The sequence below is a fragment of the Hypanus sabinus genome, chromosome 15 (assembly GCF_030144855.1).
Source record: "Hypanus sabinus isolate sHypSab1 chromosome 15, sHypSab1.hap1, whole genome shotgun sequence".
In the NCBI taxonomy this organism is placed as follows: Eukaryota; Metazoa; Chordata; class Chondrichthyes; order Myliobatiformes; family Dasyatidae; genus Hypanus; species Hypanus sabinus.
This window is the reverse complement of record NC_082720.1, coordinates 21,636,375-21,656,210: the sequence shown is the minus strand read 5'-3', so window position 1 is coordinate 21,656,210 and position 19,836 is coordinate 21,636,375. Positions and strand designations below refer to the sequence as shown.

Sequence of the window (19,836 nt, the reverse complement as noted above, 5' to 3'; positions counted from 1 at the left end):
CATCACCAAGTCCAAAATAGCCTGATTCCTGGTTGGCTCAAGCACAAGCTGTTCCAAAAATACATCCCTTAGACACTCCACAAACTCCCTATCCTGGGGTCCAGCACCTACCTGATTCTCCCAGTTCACCTGCATGTTGAAATCTCCCATAACGACTACATTACCTTTAGCACACGCCAATGTTAACTCCCTAATCAACTTGTACCCAATATCCACGCTACTGTTTGGGGGCCTGTACACAACACCCATTAGGGTCTTTTTACCCTTACTGTTCCTCAGCTCAATCCACACAGACTCTACTTCCCCTGTTCCCAAGTCACCTCTTGCTAAGGACTGAATCTCATTCCTCACCAACAGGGCCACCCCACCCCCTCTTCCCATCTTTCTGTCTCTACGATAGCACGTATACCCTGGTACACTCAATTCCCAGGCCTGATCCCCTTGCAGCCATGTCTCCGTTATCCCAACAATATCGTAGTTCCCCATTTTCATCTGAGCTTCAAGCTCATCTGTCTTATTTCTGACACTACGCGCATTCAAGTATAGAATTCTTAGCCCATTCCTCCTCTCTTTGCTTAAAACACTGTCTACTGTACCTAACCCAGCTCCTTGAACTTCCATCGGGCTAATTGCACCCCGAATTTTGATGATCTTCTCAAGATCACCCAAACCTTCTACACATTTAACCCCATGCTCCTTCTGACCAACCCTCTGGATCTGGATCCCTGCCCCCTGCACATCTAGTTTAAACCCCCCCCCGAGCAGCACTGGCAAACACTCCTGCAAGAATGTTAGTACCCCTCCGGTTCAGATGTAGACCGACCCTTCGAAACAGATCCCAATGTCCCTGGAACAAAGACCAATTATCCAAAAACCTGAACCCTTCCTTCCTGCACCATGCTCTCAGCCTCGTATTAATGTGCATAATGATTCTATTCTTCGCCTCACTCGCACGTGGCACAGGTAGCAATCCCGAGATTGTCACCCTGGAGGTCCTGCCTTTCAGCTTCACTCCTAACTCCCTGAACTCTCTAAGCAGGACCCCCTCACTCACCTTACCTACATCGTTGGTCCCTACATGGACCACTACATCTGGGTTCACGCCCTCGTTCTCAAGAATAGCCTGCACCCGATCTGAGATGTCCCGGACCCTGGCACCAGGGAGGCAACATACCATCCGAGACTCCTGATCTGCCCCACAAAATCTCCTATCTGCCCCCCTAACTATAGAATCCTCTAAAACTATCGCTCTCTTCTCTTCCCTCCTCCCCTTTCTAGTTGAGGGTTCAACCTCTGTGCCAGAGGCAGGACCACTACAACTCATTCCTGGTAGGTCATCCCCATCAACAGTATCCAGTACGGTATACTTATTGTTAATGGGAATGGCCGCAGGGGTGCTCTGCTCTCTCTGCCTGCTCCCCCTGCCTCTCAGGACCGTCACCCATCTGCCTACTTCTTGGTTTTTTGGTGTGACTACCTCCTGATAACTCCTATCTATCTCTGCCTCTGCCTCCCGAATGATCCGTAGTTCATCCAGCAACAGCTCCAACTCCCTAACTCGGGCTGATAGGAGCTGCAGCTGGACGCACCTCTTGCAGGTGTGGTCATCAGGGACAACTGTGTTGACCCTAACTTCCCACATACTGCATACGGAGCACACCACTGCTCTGACTGTCTCCCCCATACCTGAACTGAATTAATAGAATAAGTCTAAAAAGACTTCCAGAACCTAGTGATTATGAAAAGATCATTATTAATGCCTCCACAATCTCTATAGCTACCTGTTTCAGAACCCTGTGATGCAGTCCATCTGGTCCAGGTGACTTATTTACCTTCAGTCTTTTATGCTTCCCAAGCACCTTCTCCTTAGAAACAGCAACAACACTCACAAAATGTTTGTCGGAGACAATTCTAACAATACCAATAATGTGGCAGCAGTATTTAAGTTGTCATGTTTTTACCAAAATATGACAGTAGAAATACAATAAACTTGACAAGCTACTGATCTAGTTCCATTAACATTAGAAGCAGAAAGCTGTGTGAGACTTGAGAGGCTCAGTACTTCATCTGTCTGTCAAAAATAGGCTTGCATACTTAGTAGTATTTTTGAAATGGATATACCATGCAGGTGTTGTAATTAGAGAAATGTTGGCCAACTTTGTGCTCGTAGGTCTGGAGATCTTCAAGTTTTAGTATATATGGGGCACCCACACCTCTTCATAGTAATTTATGAAGTTCTAAGACCATAAAATATAGGAGTAGAATTAGGCCATTTGGCCCATCAAGTCTGCTCCACTATTTCATCATGGCTGATCCAATTTTCCTCTCAGCCCCAGTCTCCTGTCAATTCCCCATATCCTTTCATGTCCTGACCAATCAAGAACCTATCAACCTCTGCCTTCAATATACATAAAGACTAGGCCTACACAGTTGCCTGTGACAAAGAATTCCATAGATTCACCACTCTCTGGCTAAAGAAATTCCTCCTCATCTCTGTTCTAAAAGGACATCTCTCTATTCTGAAGCTGTGTCCTCTGGTCTTAGACTCCCCTACCATAGAAGACATCCTCTCCACATCTACTCTATCAATGCCTTTCATTATTCAATAGGTTTTAATGAGGTCATCCCTCATATATCTGAATTCCAGTGAATACAGGCCTAGAGCCATCAAACACTCTTTATATGACAAGCTATTCATTCCTGGAATCATTTTCGTGAACCTTCTTTGAACCCTCTCCAGTTTCAGCACATCCTTTCTAAGATAAGGGGCCCAAAGCTGCTCGCAATACTCCAAGTGAGGCCTCACCTGTGCTTTATAAAGTTTCAACATTACATCCTTGCTTTTTTATTCTAGCCCTGTTGAAATGAATGCTAACATTGCACTGGCCTTCCTCACCACAGACGCAACCTGCACATCAATCTTTCAGGAATCCTGCACAAAAACTCCCAAGATCTTTTGACCTTTTGCATCTCAGTTTTTTGTATTTTTTCTACATTTAGAAATTAGTCAACCCTTTTATTTCTTCTATAAAAATGCATGACCATGCACTTCCCAACACTGTATTCCATCTGCCATTTCTTTGTTTATTCTCCTAATCTGTCTAAGTCCTACTGTAGCCTCTCTTCTTCTTCAAAACTACCTGCCCTACCACCTATGTTCATATCGTCTGCAAACTTTGCAACAAAGCCATCAATTCCATAATCCAAATCATTGATATAAGCGTAAAAAGAATCTGTCACAACACAGGCTCCTGTGGAACACCACTAGTCACCGGCAAGCAACCAGGAAAGGTTCCCTTTATTTCCACTCTTCACCTCCTGGCAATCGGCCACTGCTTTATCCACGCTAGAATCTTTCCTGTAATACCATGGGCTGGTAGCTTGTTCAGCAGCCTCATGTGTGCACCTTGTCAAAGGCCTTCTGAAAATTCAAGTATACTTTTCTCGCTTTGAACTTGATAAAAGTCAGACATAAGCAAAATTATAACAACAACACACACAAAAAATGCTGGTGGAACACAGCAGGCCAGGCAGCATCTATAGGGAGAAGCGCTGTCGACGTTTCGGGCCGAGACCCTTCGTCAGGACTAACCGAAAGGAAAGATAGTAAGAGATTTGAAAGTAGTGGGGGGAGGGGGAAATACGAAAAGATGGGAGAAGACCGGAGGGGGTGGGATGAAGCTAAGGGCTGGAAAGGTGATTGGCGAAAGTGATACAGAGCTGGAGAAGGGAAAGGATCATGGGACGGGAGGCCTCTGGAGAAGGAAAGCAGGCGGGGGGAGCACCAGAGGGAGATGGAGAACAGGCAAACAACTAAATATGTCAGGGATGGAGTAAGAAGGGGAGGAGGAGCATTAATGGAAGTTAGAGAAGTCAATGTTCATGCCATCAGGTTGGAGGCTACCCAGCCGGTATATAAGGAGTTGTTCCTCCAACCTGAGTTTGGATTCATTTTGACAGTAGAGGAGGCCATGGATAGACATATCAGAATGGGAATGGGACATGGACTTAAAATGTGTGGCCACTGGGAGATCCTGCTTTTTCTGGCGGACCGAGCGTAGGTGTTCAGCGAAATGGTCTCCCAGTCTGCGTCGGGTCTCGCCGATATATAAAAGACCACACCCGGAGCACCGGACGCAGTATACCACACCAGCCGACTCACAGGTGAAGTGTTACCTCACCTGGAAGGACTGGCTGGGGCCCTGAATGGTGGTGAGGGAGGAAGTGTAAGGGCAGGTGTAACACTTGTTCCATTTACAAGGATAAGTGCCAGGAGGGAGATCGGTGGGAAGGGATGGGGGGGACAAGTGGACAAGGGAGTCGCGTAGGGAGCGATCCCTGCGAAAAGCAGAAAGAAGGGGGGGGGGGGAGGGAAAAATGTGTTTGGTAGTGGGATCCCGTTGGAGGTGGTGGAAGTTACGGAGAATTATATGTTAGACCTGGAAGCTGGTGGGGTGGTAGGTAAGGACAGGGGGAACCCTATCCTGAGTAGGGTGGCTGGTGGGGTGAGGGCAGATGTGCGGGAAATGGGAGAGATGTGTTAAGAGCAGAGTTGATGGTGGACGAAGGGAAGTCCCTTTGTTTAAAAAAGGAAGACATCTCCTTCGTCCTGGAATGAAAAGCCTCATCCTGAGAGCAGATGCGGCGGAGATGGAGGAATCGTGAGAAGGGGATAGCCTTTTTGCAAGAGGCAGGGTGGGAAGATGAATAGTCCAGGTAGCTGTGAGAGTCTGTAGGCTTATAGTAGATATCAGTAGATAGACCATCTCCAGAGATGGAGACAGAAAGATCAAGAAAGGGGAGGGAGGTGTCAGAAATGGACCAGGTAAATTTGAGGGCAGGGTGAAAGTTGGAGGCAAAGTTAATGAAGTCGACGAGTTCAGCACACATGCAAGATGCAGCGCCAATGCCGTCGTCGATGTAGCAAAGGAAAAGAGGGGGATGGATACAGGTATAGCCTTGGAGCATGGACTGTTCCACAAAGCCAACAAAAAGGCAGGCATAACTGGGACCCATACGGGTGCCCATGGCTACACCCTTGGTTTGGAGGAAGTGGGAGGAGCCAAAGGAGAAATTATTGAGAGTAAGAACTAATTCCGCTAGACGGAGGAGAGTGGTTCTAGAGGGGAATTGGTTAGGTCTGGAATCCAAAAAAAAAAGAGAAGAGCTTCAAGACCATCTCAGTGGGGGATGGAGGTATATAGGGACTGGACGTCCATGGTGAAAATAAGACGGTGGGGGCCAGGGAACTTAAAATCATTGAAAAAATTCAAAGCATGAGAAGTGTCACGAACATAGGTGGGAAGAGATTGAACAAGGGGGGATAAGATAGTGTCAAGGTATGCAGAAATTTCAGTGGTGCAGGAGCAAGCTGAGACAACAGGTCTACCTGGACGGGAAGTTTTGTGGATCTTGGGTAGGAGGTAGAAACGGGAAGTGCGGGGTGTGAGAACTATGAGGTCAGTGGCAGTGGATGGCAGATCCCCAAAGCTGATAAGGTTGGTGATGGTATAGGAGACAATGGCCTGGTGCTCCTTAGTGGGGTCATGATCAAGGGGTAAATAAGAGGAGGTATCGCTGTGCCTCGGCCAGGTAGAGGTCAGTACGCCAGACAACGACAGCTCCCCCCTTATCATCAGGTTTTATAGTGAGGTTGGGATTGGTGCGGAGGGAGCGGAGAGCAGAGCGTTCAGAAGGAGTGAGGTTGGAATTGGAACAGGGTGTGGTGAAGTCAAGACGGTTGATGTCCCGTCGGCAATTAGCAATAAAGAGATCCAGAGCAGGCAGAAGACCAGAGCGGGGCATCCATGAAGAGGAGGAGGGTTGAAGATGGGAGAAGGGGTCATTGGTGGGGGTAGGAGAGTCCTTGTCAAAGCAAAATTATAATTTTGTTGTTCCTCATGTCCTAAAATATAGCCTCAAGAATGAATAAATAACACAGATTTTGGATTGTTGAAATAATGAAAATAGAATTTTAGGTGCATGCCTGACCTTTAATCTTAGTCCCAGTTCTGTTGCAAATGGAATGATGATGTTTCATAAGTTGAACAACACAATTGATGGTTGGGCTCCAGAAAGTTTCTTTACCCATGTTTGAAGAAGTTATAAGCAGTTTGAACTGGAAAAAACAATTAACATGCCCATAATCCTTAGTTCTAGAGGCATTTATGTGTTAATTTTAAAGAGATCAAGGTACTTGATAAAGTTCTCAGTTATAATCTAGACTGCAGCATTGGAGACATACTCCTGATATGAAGGATCTAGAAGGAAATGATTATACGTGTAGTAATATGGTTCTACTGCACGGAAAGAGGCACTGCGGCACAATTTTATCCATGTCAACCAATATGCCTCCCTGAGTTAGGCCCATTTGCCTGTATTAGGCCAATATTCATCACAACCTTCTCTATCCATTAGTCTGTCCAAATATTTTTAAAACATTGTGATTGTATTCACCTCTAACACTTCCCCTGACAGATCATTCCATATACCCATCAGTTTCTGTATGAAAAACTTGTTGCATGGATCCCTGTTAAATCACTCCTCTATCGCCTTAACCTTTTCTCCTCTAGTTTTAGAGTCCTCAGCCTGGTAAAATCCACCTTACCTCTTCCCATGATCTTAGTAGCCTCTATAAAGTAATCCCTTAGCTCCAGGGAATACAGTCCTAGCCAATCCAGGCTCTCCTTACAATTCAAGCCCCCCAGTCACAGCAATATTCTTGTGAATCTTTTCTTCACATTCTCTAGTTTAATCACATTCTTTCTAATAATATGGTGACAAGAAATGCACACAATATTCAAGAAGAGGTCTTACCAACTTCTTGCGCACCTGTAACAAGATTACCTAACTCTATGCCCTATGAAGGCAAGCATTCCATATGCCTTTTCTCGCCATTTTAGGTGTCTCTGCTCTACAACATCCCCCTGGGCCACGTCATTGATTGAGTATGCCCTGCTCTGGATTAACTTCCCAAAATGTATCTCTTGATACTTGCCTGAGCTAAATTCCATTTGGCATTTGTTAGCCCACTTTTCCAATTGAATGTCATCCTACTGCAGCCCTAGACAAACTTCTTCTCAGCCCACTATACCACATATCTTGGTGTTGTCTACAAGTTAATTAATCATGGCACCCACATTCTCATTCCAAATCTTTAGTACGTATAACAAACAATTGTGGGTCCATTTGGAAAACCACTAGTGACAAGCCTTCAGTCTGAAAAACAAGCTTCCACTACCACCCTTTGTCACTTTCCACCAAGCTGCATTGGGCAGCTGATCCACGTGACCTAACCTTATGGATCAGCCTACCATACAAACCTTGGCAAAAGGCTTATTACATTCCTGCAGACACTGTCAGTCATCAAAACTCAAAAAAATCAATGAGAAAAGATTTCCAATGCACAATGTCATGTTGACTATCCCGAATCAGTCCTTACCTTTCCAAGTGCAGATGGATCCTGTTTCTCAGAATCCTCTCTCTCAGTAATGTTCCCACCAATGATGTCTTTGAAAATGGCCACACTGATCCTTAAGGGGTTCTATTCTCTCTCTAGTTACCTTTTTGCTCTTAAAGTAATTATAGAATATCTTAAGATTTTCCTTTACCACTAACAACTCCAGCAAATTTCTACTGCCATACCATGAGAGCATTCTAATATCACTGGTATGGAGAGACAACTGCACAGCACTGGAAAAAATACTGCAGAGGGTTGCAAGCTTAGCCAGCTCCATCATGGGCACTAACCTTCCCAGCATTGAGGACATCTTTAAAAGGCAATGCCTCAGAAAGGTGGCATCCATCATTAAAGACCCCCATCACCCAGGACATGTTCTCTTCTTTTTACTACCATCAGGGAGGAAGTACAAGAGCCTGAAGACACACACTCAATGTTTTCGGAACAGCTTCTTTCCCTTCACATCAGATTTCTGAATGGACAATGAACCAATCTGCGAACACTACCTCACTATTCACTGCTTGCACTAGTTATTTAACTTATTTTTAATATATATATATTTCTTATTGTGATTTATAGTAGTTTTTTATGTATTGGTCTTTACTTTTGCCACAAAACAACACATTTCATGTCATATCTCAGTGATATTGAACCTAGTTCTGCTACCATAACTGTCAAGGATAAATCATGTCTCAATTTTGCTCTGCAGATTTCCTCCTTAGGTGTTATCTTACATCTGTTATACTCTCAAGGGTTACTCTATGTTGTAAAGTAAAAAGTCAAACATTCATTCTTCACACATTATATAAAACTATTTTTCTGTGATATGATAAGAAACCATTAGTAATAGAAACTACCCAAAAAGCAATAACATTGAAATGGTACCTCAGGCATTGGGGAAAGGGGAAGTTTGTTCGTATGTGACATGGGTGATCATTGTCCTTGTATGACCATGATTATTTTTGGAAAATTTTTCTACAGAAGTGGTTTGCCATTGCCTTCTTCTGGGCAGTGTCTTTACAAGATGGTAACGCCAGCTATTATCAATAACAGAGGTTGTCTGCCTGGTGTCAGAGAGCGCATAACCAGGGCTTGTGATATGCACCAGCTGCTCATACAACCATCCACCACCTGCTCCCATGATTTCACATAACCCTGTTCAGGGGACTAAGTAGGTACTACACCTTGCCCAAAGGTGACCTGCAGGCAAGCAGAGAGAAGAAGCACCTTACACCTCCTTTGGTAGTGACATATCTCCATCCCACCACCAAACAAAGGGGAAGACATTATAAAAACAGGCATTACTGAGCGATCAACTACTGAGGGTTAAATAGAAAAACATTGTCTGCAAAGAATGAACAAATAAACAACTGTTTTCTTGTTCACAATAAAAAACTAAAACACTTCAAAAGTTTAAAAAAATGGATTTGAGGTTCCTGATTGAGAAAGAACTGTAAGATAAACAGATTAATCTATGACGATTATACAGTATTTTTGCTTCAAAAATAAAATTCCTAAAAGTAAAGCTTACTTTTTGGCTCCAAACATCTTTCATTCTATTTCAGTGTATTTATCATTGGAGCGATGAGAGAATTATAACTGCAGCTGTGCTATCTGGAATAAGGGATTTTGTATTCACAAATGTAATATTCTCTGACCATGAGTGCTACACAGCACAGCTGGCAAACATACTCATGAGGAGAATCACCAATAAGTACTTTATTAATTATTTATTAATTCTACCGCCCATGCTGGTCATCTTTTTGTGCTTATCCAGTTTGGGAATTCCAGACCTGTTGTATATCTAATCAAAGTAGTTTCCCTGTTCACTCCAGATAAATAAATAAAGGATTCATTAAAAGTGAATGAAATGGATCACCAATTTACTGTGAAAAGAAAAGGGATTAAAAATAATGCAGGGCTTTTGGCTTAGAACATCTACAATTCCTTTTCCCTTACAGATGCTGCCAAACCAGCTGAGTTCCTCCTGTAAGTATTTAGAAGCTCTAATGTATAATGATTTTTCTCTGTTTAAAGCGTAATTTAAAAGTAGGTTGCTAGTCTTTAATTAACTTTTCTTCTTCCAACAATAGACTAACTATTGATTATAAAATTAATGTCACATAGTATATGGTTTGGTTTTATAAATGGCAGTTCTTTAGTTGAATGTCTTGAAATGAATTATTTCCGGAGATGCCCTGTTTCCGATGTTTTGGATGCTATGTGATGATGACTGAGATGTATTTCTAACAGCCAATTGTATTTTTATAGAGTTTGGTTGGCCAAATCCACATGGCTAATGGAATATTTTCTGCTTGTGTAGAAGTGCATATTTGCACACTTACCTAAACAACCAAAATAACAACAAACACAGATTTTATCTCTCACTTTACTAGGTTGTCATTTTCATTCTATGGAGTAACTACTTAACAGTGTTCTTTCCCTCAATGAGGGAGCAAAAATGAGACAGAAACTCAAAAATTCCAATATATATCACAACAAAAAATATCAATATGTTAAACAGCCCTATTTGCAGCTGCAAAGAATAAAATCATATTTAATGATTTATGAGAGGCAATCTAAATCTGGCTGAAAAGATGAATATTGAGGTAGTTTTAAAGATGTGGAGAAGTTTAAGGTTGATAGGATAACAGGGAGTGGAATCAATGGAAAGCCCTACTCCCTGAGCATAGGCAGAGACTGAGGACTGCAGTTCCAGTCGTGAGGACCAAGAAGGTATGGACAAGGGAGGGATAGGAGATCTTACTGGACTGGTTTGATTCATCTTCAAATCTGGATGAGTATGCCACAGCTGTCATAGACTTCATTAAAATCTGTGAGGATGAGTGTGTGTCAATAAAAACTTCTTGTACATTCTGAAACCAAAAGCCGTGGATGAACCATAAGGTTCGTCATCTGCTGAGGGCTAGATCTGTGGCATTTAAGTCTACTGACCCAGGTCTGTACGAGAAACACACACAAAATGCTGGAGGAACTCAGTAGGCCAGACAGCATCTATAGAAAAAAGCACAGTCAACATTTCGGGCTCGGATTTCTAGCATCTGCTGATTTTCTCCTGTCTGTATAAGAAAACCAGGTATGACTTGCAGAGGCCTATCTCAAGAGTGAAGAGACAATTCAGAGCGAGGTTGGAGGTGACATCGTACGCACATCAACTCTGGCAGGGTTTACAGGCTACTACTTCCTACAAAGTGAAACCCACCATCATGAATGGCAGTGATGCTTCACCCTTTGACAAGCACAACACCATTTATGTACACTTTCAAAGGGAGAATAAAACTACAGCTAGGAGGATCCCTGTAGTATCTGGTGACCCTGTGATCTCTGTCTCAGAGGCCAACATCAAGCTGTCTTTCAGGAGGGTAAACCCTCACAAGGTGGCAGGTCCTGATGGAGTACTTGATAAGGCTCTGAAAATTTGTGCCGACCAGTTGGCACGAGTGTTCAAAGACATTTTCAAAGACACTTGGAAGTTCCTATGTGCTTCAAAAGAACAACAATTACACCAGTGCCCAAGAAGAATAGTGTGAGCTGCCTTAATGACTATCATCCTGAAACACTCATGTCTATGGTGATGAAGTGCTTTGAGAGGTTGGTCATGGCTAGAATCAGCTCCTGCCTCTGCAAGGACCTGGACCCATTGCAGTTTGCCTATCACAATAGATCTACGGCAGATGCGATCTTATTTGCTCTTCATGCAGACTTGGATCTGCTGGACAATACCAATGTGAGGATTCTGTTTATTGACTATAACTCAGAATTTAACACTATCGTTCCTACAGTCCTGATTGAAAATCTACAAAACTTGGGCCTCTGTCCCACCCTCTGCGCTGGATCCTCAATTTCTAACTGGAAGATCACAAACTGTATGGTCTGGTAATATCTCCTGCTTGCTGATGAACAATGCTGGTGTACCTCAGGGATGTGTGCTTAGCCCACTGATCTATTCTGTCTATCCCCATGAATGTGTGGCTAGGCATAGCTCAAATGCCGTATATAAATTTGCTGACGATACAACTATCGCTGGCAGAATCTCAGATGGTGACATGAGGGCATACAAGAGTGAAATATACCAGCTGGTTGAGCGGTGTCACAGCAACAACCTTGCACTCAACATCAGCAAATCCAAAGAATGGATATTAGATTTCAGAAACGGTAAGATGAAGGAACACAAACCAATTGTTTTAGAGTGATCAGAAGTGGAAAGAGTGAGTAATTTCAAGTTCCTGGATATTAATATCTCTGAGGACCTAATCTGGCCCCAACATATTGACGCAGCTATAAAGGAGGCAAGACAATGGCTATATTTCATTAAGAGTTTGTTTGACACTTGGAATGTCACCCTGAGACACTCAAAAATTTCTACAAATGTACCATGGAGAGCATTCTGACTGGCTGCATCACTGTCTACTATGGAGCAGTGGGGAGGGATAGACCCCTCTGCACAGGAGTAAGCTGCAGAGAATTGTAAAAATTGGTCAGCTCCATCATGGGCACTAGCCTCCATAGTATCTAAGACATCTTCAAAAATACAGTCTCCATCATTAAGGATCCCCACCACCCAGGACATGCCCTCTTCACGTTGCTACCATCAGGAAGGAGGTACAGAAGCCTGAAGGCACCCACTCAGCAATTCAAAAACAGCTTCCTTCCCTTTGCCATCTGAATTCTGAATGAACATTGAACCCATGAACAATACCTTGCTACTTTTAAATTTCATTTTTGGCACTGCATAACTATTTGATATACTACATGTAATTCACTGTTTTTTTCCGTGTTATCATTTATTGCATTCTACTACTGCCACAAAGTTAACAAGTTTCGACTCGTGCTGATGATAGTAACCTGATTCTGATTCTGTCAATTTAGTAGTGGTGGGTTAAAATAGAGGACAAGCCACAAGAGGGCAGTGTCTGAGAGCTAAGGAATAGTTAATGATATGAGGCCACAGAAGAACTTGAAGAAGGCGTGGATTTTGATTTTGTATTTATTGTGTTTGTCAAAACTATAGATCAGCCTGTATCAGGTTAAAGAGAGAACAGATCTTCTTGTGGAGCAGGATACTGACAGTTGCATTTTGAATGTATTGGCATTTTAAAAGAATTGAGTGTGATGTGTATTTAATATTTCAATAATATTTGAGTAATCTTGTACATATATATTGGTTGGTGAAACATTCTTGTTTATTTAAATAATTCATTATGGGTTAACTATGAAATTATATTGATTGCATGTGTTATCACAGTACCATATGATATATACATGCGCTGGCATGTACATGTAAAACTTGTAGTTAGAATCACATTTTGGTCTCCCGTGTCCTCCTTTGAACAGTTTAATGTTTTGAAGTTACAGGGGGCATTTGAAAAGACAGATATTGAAACTAGATAAGGACATAGGCAGTGATAGAGTAGGAGAATGATAAAGTAGGTTAGTTTTATTACAACTAACCTGAGACTTGAAACTTAGCTGCAGACTGAACTTGAGCTGGTATAGGGGAAGAAATTTATGTCTGTAATGAAAGCACTGACATATATTTGAGCAACTAGCTTCAGAATTGAACAACAGTAAGATACTGAAAATATATTAAGTGGATGATAACTCAGCTGGACAGCAAGCAAATGGAAAAAGGAATTACAATAATGCTGCTTTAAAAACATATAAATACTTCAAATTTTTGTGAAGATGGACTGGTTATCGTTTTTACCATAATTACTTTATACGAACAATAATATTTTTGGTAAATAATATCAGAGCTCAATTTAATTTATGCCACCACATTTTGTGTTTAGTCAAAAAAGCCACAAAAATATGTAATGTCCTTTATGGAAGATTTGAGCATGATGGACTATTCAAAAGTATTTCTTCTCTTCAGAAGCCCTTGAGAAGATATCCTAAGCAAAAATTGCTGTATTAAATTATGATTGATTTAACAGATTACTTTGTTTTGAGCATCTTAGAACTTAGGTTTTGCTCTTCCATAAAGAATCTTTTGTGCACTGGTATATACCAATCTTAAGATTTTCTGGATAATAATCTTATCAATAGTGTGGAGATTATGCTTTTGAATTCATATTTGATAGAGTAAAATTTACTTTCAGCAGATGTGTAAAATTGGAAAACTGAATTTATTGTAGTTTGTGGAAAGTCTCAGAGAATGTTGGGTCATATAGTGACCAGAATAAGGCTGTCGATAAGGTACCACAATTACAATTCACATATGCCCCACTCTTATTTGAAGTTAGATATGAAAGCATTTCCAAGTACTCTGTAATACTGAACTCTTGTATAAAGAAATCTAAGCTAACGTGTTATTTGCTTGCATTTATGTCTGCATGACTTTTTTTCTACACATTGAGAGTCTGATGATTTTTTTAAATAGGTTTCTTTGTGTTTCATGGCTCCCTGTTAGGAGACAAATCTCATGGTTGTATAATGCATACATACTTTGATAATAAATGTTCTTTGAACTTTAAAGACCATTCCTTGAACATTACTTGCTAAATAACAAAGTGAATTCTATGAAGGCAAATTGAATGGATTACATCATACCTATGACCTTTGTTCCGTCTGGAGGTCATGAAATGTATTAAATGAATCTATGTTCAATTAAAAGTGTGTCTAGTTATGGTACAAAAATAGAACACAGAATGTTGAATAGTACATCACTGGACAGGCCATTTAGCTCATGATGTTTTGTGGACCTCGATACCAATTTATACCAAATGTCTTCCACCTCTGCATCATCCATATCCCTTCATTCCTTTCATATTCATGTGTCTATCTGTAAGCTCTTAAACTCCACAGACTGCCTGATTCCAATACTACCCTTGGTTACCGGGTTATTCGAGAGATTGAGGGAGTGATAGATAGGACATATAGAGAGGTAGTTACACCCAAGTTGCAGGACACAGGAAACTGGATGACAGTCAAGAAGGGGGAAAAGGGTTAAAGAGCCTATGCAGAGTACCCTGTGCCCTCAACAACAGGTATATCACTTTGAATACTGTCTGGAGAGGGGTGGTGGATGACCAAACAGAGGAATGTCACAGTGGTCAGGTCTCTGTGACTCAGAAAGGAAGGCAGGGGGAGGAGAGACATGCTGTGTGATAGTAGTTTTATTAGTTAGGGGAATGGACAAGAGGTTCTGTGGGTGAGGATGATATGTTGCCTCCAGGGTGCCAGTGTCCAGGATATCTCAGGTCGAGACCTCAGCATTCTTAAGTGGGAGGGTGAATAGCCAAAAGTTGTGGTCCATGCAGGCACCAATAACATGGGTAGGATAAGTAATGAGGTTCTGCATAGGAAGAGTAGGGAGTTAGGTGCTAAGTTAAAAGGCAGGACCTTCAGGATTGTGATCTCATGACTGTTACCCATACTACTTGCTAGTGAGGCCAGAACTAGGAAAATTATACAGTTTAATACATAACTAAGGAGTTGGTGTAGGAGGGAGGGCATAAGATTTTTGGATCATTGGGTTCTCTTTCAGGGAAGGTGGGACCCACACAGGAAGGACAGTTTGCACATGAACTGGAGGGGGATTAATATCCTAGTGAAAGGTTTGTTAATGCTGCACAGTGGGGTTTAAGTTAGAGTTGCAGGGGGATGGGAAACAGTGCAAAAACATTTGTGGAGAGGTTGTGGAGGCAGATGTTGGTAAGTCCTCAGACAAAGTTAGGAATGAAAAGGTTGAGCAGGGTGCAAATAGTGTCCTGAACTGTGTATACGCAAGAAGTATCATTGGAAAGGCGGATACCTCATTGCAGATGAGGTAGCTCGTTTACAAAGAAAGGCAATGTGTAGTGAGGAAAGGCTGTTGATGGGGCAAAATTGCAGTCAACAGGATGAGTTCCAACATAAAGGCAAACAAAATCAAAAAGGATGAATACAGCACTAACGGTGTATTTGAATGTGCACAGTATATGGAATAAGGTAGATGAACTTGCACCCTGCACAGTTGCAGATTGGCAGGTATGATGTTGTAGGCATTTCTGAATCATGGCTGAGAAAAGATTATAGCTGGGAAAGAACAGGCATGAAGGCAGAGGGGGCGTTGTTATTGCTCTGTTGGTAAAAAATGAAATCAAGTCATTAGAAAGAAGTGACACAGGGTCAGAAGGTGTTGAATCATTGTGGATACAGCAAAGGAATTGCAAGGGTAAAAAGACCCTAATGGGAGTTTTATACTGACCCCCAAACTGTACTAAGGATGTGGGTGGCCTACAAATTACAACAGGAGATAGAAAATGCATGCCAAAAGGGCAATGTTAAAATTGTCATGGATCAATATGCATCAACTTCAATGTACAGGTAGGTTTGGAAAATTAGGTTGGAGCTGGATTCCAGAAGGGGGAATTTCTAGAGTGCCTATGAGATGGCATTTTAGAGCAGCTCATGATTGAGCCCACTAGAGGATCAGCTATTCTGGATTGGGTTTTGAGCAATGAACCAGAATTGATGAGAGACCTTAAAGAAAAAAAACCCTAAGGGAAAGTGATCATAATATGATCAAGTTCACCCTGAAATTTGAGAAGGAGAAGCTGAAGTCAGATGTATCAGCATTACAGTGGAGTAAAGGAAATTACAGAGCCACGAGAGAGGAGCTGGCCAGAATTGATTGGAAAAGAACACGGGCAGGGATGATGGCAGAGCAGCAATGGCTGGAATTTCTGGAAGCAATTCAGAAGGCACAAGAAATATACATCCCAAAGAGGAAGATGTATTCTAAAGGAAAGATGACACAACAATAGCTAACAAGAAAAGTCAAAGCCAACATAAAAGCCAAAGAGAAAGCACATAACAGAGTAAAAATTAGTAGGAGGTTAGAAGATAGGAAGCTTTCGAAAACCAACAGAAGCCAACTAAAAAGTCATTAAGAAGGTCAGGATGGAATATGAAAGTAAGCTAGCCAATAAAAGAGGATATCAAAAGTTTGTTCATATATAAAGTGTAAAAGAGAGGCGAGCATGGATATCAGACTACTGGAAAATGATGCTGAAGAGATAGTAATGGGGGAAATGAAATGACAGATGAACTGAATAAGTATTTTGCATCAGCCTTCAATGTGTAAGACACCAGCAGTATGGTGTAAGTTCCAAGTGAGAGGGGGCATGTAGTGTGAGAAGTTACCATGACTAGAGAGTAGGTTCCTCGAAAACTGAAAAGTCTGAAGGTAGATAAGTCAGCCAGACCAGATGGCATACACCCCAGAGTTCTGAAGGAGGTGGCAGAAGAGGTCATGGAAGCGTTCATAATGATCTTTCAAGAACCACTAGATTCTGCATTGGTTCTGGAATACTGAAAGTTGCAAATGTCACTTCACCCTTCAAGGGAATGCCTACAAGATGGTTCTTTAGAGCAGCTTGTGCTCGAGCCTACTTGGGGAAAGGCCATCTTAGATTGGGCGTTGTATAATAACCCAGATCTTATTAGGGAGCTTAACGTAAAAGCCCTAAGGAAATAGCGATCATAATATGTTTGAATTCATACTGCAATTTGAGAGAGAAGCATAACTCACATGTATCAGTATCACAACAGAATAAAGGGAATTACAGATGCATGAGAGAGGAGCTTGCCCAGGTGGATCCTTGTGGGGATGAAGGCAGAGCAGAGATGGCTGAAGTTTCTGGGAATAGTTCACAAGACGCAAAATAGATATGTCCCACAGAGGAAGAAGTTGTCAATTGGCATGGGTAGGCAATCCAATCGTGGCTGACAAAGCAAGTTAAGGACTTCATAAAAACCAAGGCAAAGACATATAAGGTAGCAAAAGTGAGTGGGAAGTTGGATGATTGGGAAGCTTTTAAAATCCAACAAAAGGCATCTAAAAAAGCTACAAGAAGGGAAAAGATTAAATATGAAGACAGACTAGCCATTAACAAAAAGCAGGATACCAAAAGTTTTTTCAATTATATAAAGAGTAAAAGAGAGGTGAGAGTTGGTATTGGGCCACTGAAAAATGTTGCTGGTGAGGGACAAAGAAATAGCTTGATTCTGGCATGGTCCTGGAGGACTGGAAGATTGCAAGTGTCACTCCACTCTTTAAGAAGGGAGGAAGGCAAAAGAAAGGAAATTATAAGCCAGTTACCCTAACCTCAGTGGTGGGGAAAGTGTTGGAGATTTGAGGTATTTGGATAAAATAAGTCAAAGTCAACATGGTTTCTGTCAAGGGAAATCTTGTCTGACAGATAATCTGAATTCTTTGAAGAAATAACAAACAGGCTAGAGAAGATGAATCAGTTGATGTTGTGTTCTTGGATTTTCAGAAGGCATTTGACAAGGTGCCACACATTAGGCTGCTTAACAAGCTATGAGCCTATGGTATTACAGAAAAGATTCTCGCATAGATAAAACAGTAGCTGATTGGCAAGAGGCAAAGAGTAGGGATAAAGGGGGCCTTTTCTGGTTGTTTGCCGGTGACTGGTGATGTTCCACAGGTGTCTGTGTTGGGACCGATTCTTTTTACGTTTATGTCAATGATTTGGATGATGGAATTGAGGAGTTTGTTACAAAGTTTGCAGATGATATGAAGAAAGGTGGAGATGAAGATAGTTTTGAGGAAGTAGAGAGGCTACAGAAGGATGTAGACAGATAAGAAGAATGGACAAAGAAATGGCAAATGGAGTACAGTGTCAGGAAGTGTATGGTTGTGCACTTTCTTAGAAAAAATGGAAGGGTTGACCATTTTCTAAATGTAGTGAAAATACAACAAAAAACTATGGTGCAAAGGGACTTGGGAGTCCTTATGCAGGATTCCCTAAATGTTAATTTTCAGTTTGAATCAGTGGTGAGGAAGGCAAATGCAATGTTAGCATTCATTTCAAGAGTGCTGGAATATAAAAGCAAGGATGTCGTTGCAGGGACGAGGCTGAGGACGAACCCAAGTGCAGGACACAGGAGCGGAGGCAGAGTCATGAGGAAATATGCAGATGCTGGAAATTCAAGCAAAACACACAAAATGCTGGTGGAACACAGCAGGCCAGGCAGCATCTATAAGGAGAAGCACTGTTGACATTTCAGGCCAAGGCAAAGCGTCGACAGTGCTTCTCCTTATAGATGCTGCCTGGCCTGCTGTGTTCCACCCTCATTTTGTGTGAGGCATTAGCACAATCGCTAATGGGGAACCGGTATCCAGGAGAGTCTTTACACAGAGACAAGGTTTACGTAGAGTATCCAGGAAATGATACAGAGCTTAGAACTGACAGACCTAAGGTCTCAGGAAACGAGGTTTACTCACACTAGAGTCAACCACTGAACTGGCAAAGCATGACTGTGACGCCCAAGTCTTACCCTTTGTTCGCTAATGAGAAGCTGGTGTGCTGTAATTAGTGGAACTGGGAATGACTGGAAATCAGGGGGTTAAGGCCCAATTAAAGAGATAATAGCAAGATGGGAATTGCCAGATGAGACCATGACAGATGTAATATTGAGACTTTATAAAGCACTGGTGAGTGCAGTCTGATAAAGTTTTATATAGCTGCAGTATGACTTTTTTTACTCTTATCATCATAACCTCTACTGAGGATGAGAAGCATGCCAAGTTCCTTCTTTACCACTTCATCAGCTTGCATAGTCACTGTGGACCGGGATCCCAAGATCCCTCAGTCCTGCAGTGCTATTACAAGACATGCCATTAACAGTATACGTTCTCCTTTAATTTCACCTCCCAAAGTGCAGCCCTTCACACTTGCCAGAATGAAATTTGTCTGCCATTTTACTGGCCATTTCTGTAACTGATCTATATACAGCTAGATTTGTTGATAGTCCTTTACACTTGCTAATCCTTCCATCTACATTTTCATCCAAATCATTGATACATATTGTAAAAAGCAGAGGGCCCAGCACGGATCCTTGCAGAACACCAATGACCACCCTCCAACCAGAATCTTCCATCACTTATGCCATCTTATAGGCCCTGGGGATTTATCCAACTTCATACTTTCCAGAAGACTCAGCACTACCTCTTCCTAAAGATGTCCCACCACATTAGTATGCCCCACTCTGTTTTCGCTACCCTCCAAATCCTTCTCCTCAGAAAAACTACACAAAGTACTCATTTAGTATCTCATCCATTGCTCTGACTCCTAGCATTGATTCCCTTCTTTATCCCTGAGTGGATCTCTCCTCCCCTTATTTGTCTTATTTTTCTTAATATAAGAATAAATTCTCTTGGGATTATCCTTGCTCTTGCTCACTAAGGATATTTCATGGCCTCTCCTGGCCTCTGCTAATTGTCTGCATGAGCAGTCTCCTGCTCTCTTTATATACCACAAGGGTCAGGTCTGATTTAGCTTCATTAACCTTATGTATGCTTCCTTTTTCTTTCTCACTAACTTTAGGACCTGTCAGGTTACCTT

General features: G+C 41.9%; 1 long non-coding RNA gene across 1 annotated transcript in view; it reads left to right on the top strand.

Moving 5' to 3' along the window:
• Window positions 1-13,873, top strand: part of LOC132405362 (uncharacterized) — a 49,973-nt gene extending 36,100 nt beyond the window's left edge. The window contains exon 3 of the long non-coding RNA XR_009515832.1: window positions 10,549-13,873. This is a non-coding gene — a long non-coding RNA (uncharacterized LOC132405362). The remainder of the gene's footprint in view (window positions 1-10,548) is intronic.
• Window positions 13,874-19,836: the final 5,963 nt, after the last annotated feature.